Source organism: Pollachius pollachius, assembly GCF_949987615.1.
Source record: "Pollachius pollachius genome assembly, chromosome: 15".
Lineage (NCBI taxonomy): Eukaryota > Metazoa > Chordata > Actinopteri > Gadiformes > Gadidae > Pollachius > Pollachius pollachius.
The window spans coordinates 18364917-18369263 of NC_136948.1; positions in this window are offsets into that span (position 1 = coordinate 18364917).

A 4347-nucleotide genomic window follows, 5' to 3' on the forward strand; every position below is an offset into this window, starting at 1 on the left:
GAGAGATGGGGAGATCGAAAGAAAGAGAGACAGAGAGAGACAGAGAGAGAGAGAGAGAGAGCGAGAGAGCGAGAGGGAGAGGAGGGAGAAACAGAGGGAGATCTAGGAGCGCCGAGGCCTCGACCACGTTGCAGCGCTCCAAACATGAGAGATTACGTGCTCTTTCCTCTCTCCGTCCACTGCGACACGCAAATCATCCCGCCAGTCCTCCCTTCCTTTCTTTTTTTCCTTCTTTCTTTCTTCACTCATTTACATAACTCTCGCCACGATGATAAGGATGTATTGAAGTGATGTCTCTAGTCATTTTTTATTAAACGACTAATCATTTGCTCATCCTTTTATACCGCTGCCACCGGGGTACGCAATTATACAAAAACGCAATTAAATGCATTTGTCATAAATAAATGAAATAGGGTTGTCTCTCTTAAACACACACACACACACACACACACACACACACACATACGAGCACGCACACAAACAGGCGCGGACGCACTCACATAGTCAAACTGTCTTTTTTCCATTGGTAGAAATAACTGCCTAACCCGGTGTCTCCCTCATATAGGAAGAAGGATGAAGAAAAAACTAAGATGTCACATGACCAAGAGAACCACCTGCTCATCTGACTACTATACGGGACAAAGAAAAGAGGACCCAATCACACACACACCAACACGTATAGACACTCACACATTCAAAAACACACATCACACATACATTACCATGATACATATCTGTTACCCACATTGTCATGGTGGCGTTGGTGAAATGAACTTCTAAGGTATTATGTCTCTCAAGGTGTCAAGCTGTTCATTCCAGATGGGAAGTTATTTTTCTTCTCTTCTTTTTTTCGCCCTTCTTTATCTCTCTTTGTGTGGATGTGCTGCCAAAGGCCCTGACCATTTCAATATCTCAGCCTATCTAATAACAACCATTCCACTGTGGCTTCGCTCACCGTGTCTCATCCTGCTCCCTTGGCCCTTGCATAGGTTTGCGTGTATGTGTGTGCGTATCTTGGATCAGCCTCTCTCTTTCTCTCTCTCTATTTTCTCGTCTTTCCTCCTGCTCAGAAAGAACTCTCTCTCTCTCTCTCTCTCTCTCTTTCTCTCTCTCTCTATCTCCCTCTCTCTCTCCCACTCTCTCTCTCTCTATCTCTCTCTCTGTCCCTCTGTCTGTCTCTCTGTCTGTCTCTCTCTCCCTCCCTCCCTCCCTCCATCTCTCTCTCTCTCTCTCTCTCTCTCTCTCTCTCTCTCTCTCTCTCTTTCTCTCTCTCTCTCTCTATCTCCCTCTCTCTCTCCCACTCTCTCTCTCTATCTCTCTCTCTGTCACTCTGTCTCTCTCTCTGTCTGTCTCTCTCTCCCTCCCTCCCTCCCTCAATCTCTCTCTCTCTCTCTGTCTCTCTCTCCCTACCGCCCTCCATCTCGCTCTCCCTCTCTCTCTCTCTCTGTCTCTCTCTCTCCCTCCCTCTCTCTCTCTCACTCTCTCTCTCTCTCTCTCTCTCTCTATCTTCCTCTCTCGCTCTCTCTCTCTTTCTCTCAACACTCCAGCCAATTGTGTTCTGAATCAGTTTAATTAAGTAACAAATTCTGTTGGCATAGTAACAGCTCAGCTAATTTATCATGGGAAATACTCTGTGAGATGTACAGGTTGCTTGGCAACAGCCAATAGGGGCCTGCAGATCGGGCCGGTGACAAATAGCACGGGAGATGCAGATGCTGGTGATGGTAGACTGTGGTGTTTGAGTGGCAGGGGTGACACCCACACACTGTGTGTGTGTGTGTGTGTGTGTGTGTGTGTGTGTGTGTGTGTGTGTGTGTGTGCGTGCGTGTGCGTGTGCGTGCGTGTGCGTGTGCGCGCGTGTGCGCGTGAGTGTGAGTGTGTGTGTGTGTGTGTGTGCTTGAGTGTGATTTTTGGTTGAATTTGTGTTTGGGTTAGTGTGACTGCATGCAACAGCATGTTGAACAGTGTGAAATGGAAACAAATTTAGGACATGTATCCACCACAAGCCGATTAAGACAGAACACATGCAGATGAACACAGATGCATAAACACAAACACACACACACACACACACATACACACACACACACAAACACACACACACACACGCACTCACACACACACACACACACACACAAAATCTTGGCCTCCAGCTTTTTTTCCCTCTCTTTGAAACCACAGCTTAATAGTCTTGAGGTGGCACGCGGCTGTTCCCTTGTACCAGTTTAACTTGGTAATGATATGTGTGGCGCGGCGGCACCATTTCGCCCGTCTCCTGGTTATTTTTGCAATTCCTCAGTCAAACAGTAATCCGGCTCTCGCAATCCGTCGTACCGCAGGGGCGGTGGTAGTCAGGGAGACGTTAGGGAGTATTATTGCCAAACTAATCAACCAGCACCCGATGTTGATAGTGGCTTTGTTGTAGCTAATGCACTGCTTTATGCATATGTGGGCTTGCTCAAGTTTCCCCATCCATTTTATTTGTTTATGAAAACAAGTTTTTCATAGGTAGACCAGCCATGTACATCAATGACACCCAAACACTCACCCAAACCCTTATTTACGCACGCACGCACGCACACCCACACACACATGCATACTCTTGCGCAAATGCACACACACATGCATAATTGCACACACGCATACACACAGACGCAAAGACGCACACGCACACACACACACACACACACACACACACACACACACGCATACACAAAGCTCCCAACTCTTGCATTCATTGCTGGTGTGAGCTTGTCTTAAGTGATGAATGTGTGTTTACGGAGCATCTGTTTGTGTATATGTATTATAATTTAGCCCTTTGTAATGATGTGACAAAATATATATGATCCCCCTATGTGTTGGACTGTGGTTTATAGCAACAATGTGGATGTATTTGGTATGGACCACAGCTTCTCCTACATTTGAAGACATAATGAATGGCTAGTCTAGGATGATAATTAGTGAATTTTCCGTATTCTGTTTGCTGTGCATTTCTGATTGGAGTGAAGTGCACATTAATTATCTTGTACTCCCTTAAGATAATTCCATGTATAGTGCATTAGCTTTACAAACATAGAACAAAATTCAATTGGTCACACAGTATTTAAACACAACCTCTTCTGCTCACTGACAAACACCATAACACAGATAATTTTTTCAAAACTCAGATGTCTCTCCGTGCCTTTCCATCCCATCACACTGGGCTTCATCTGATCATTTATTCTAGTGACGTGTCCGAAACAAGCCCCATTTTTTTCATTCATCACAATCCGTCATCTTTATCCCCGGCGCGTTGTTTCGAACCCGGGCTCAGTGGGCCGGACCCATCACTGTGATGTCATGCGGCTGCATCGGGATAACGGGGCCTTAAAGAGCTCTTTAATTTCCCAAATGGTCTCGGTTTCACTTGTCACGGGAGGTGCACATGTATGTATATTGTGCATGTGTGTGTTTGCGTGTGTGTGTGTGTGTGTGTGTGTGTGTGTGTGTGTGTGTGTGTGTGTGTGTGTGTGTGCATGCCATCACATGCACACTAACACAGTGTATGTGTTAGTGTGCATGTGATGGCATTTCCCATTTTTGGGCGACAGAGCCATTTGGCAGTAATACATATCTTTGATATGCTGAAGATGTTGCTGCCGCTTGTTGTCTCTCTCCAGTGCACAGTGCCACCGTGTAGCCCCCCCGCCCCTGTCCCCCAGAACACAGAGTGCACCCGCCGGACTGCGGTGGTTAATGTGATGAAAGCTATTCATCACATTTGAATAATTCTAATCACAATTCGGCGTCAGGCTAGCCGCTAAAAGCAGGGCCGTTACCGCAGCGTGGTCGTCGAGCACCGTTTGGTTGAAGTCTCGGCGCCGGCCGTGAAATTTATACTTTCCATAAGTACTCGTAAAACCGCCACCGTGTGACTGAGCATCCCTGCCCTCCTCGCACACACACACATGCGCATACGTACACGCACACGCATATACACACGCACACGCATACATGCACACCCACACACGCACACACACACACACACACACACACACACACACACACACACACACACTCACACACAGAAACACACACACAAACACACACTCAATCACACACCACATGCATACACACACACACACACACACAACCACACACACACACACATATCTTCCCAGAGTCAAAACGATGGCAAAGTCACTCACAGACAAATGGACAGAATTACGCGCAGAATGGGAGAATAATACAGAAACAGATTGTGAACGCAATAAAAGACCCGCCGGGCGCATTTTTCGTGTTTCACTCCTCCTGCAAAAAAAAGACCCAACAAACCAAATAAACATGTTTGTGACCAATTGAGGCCCA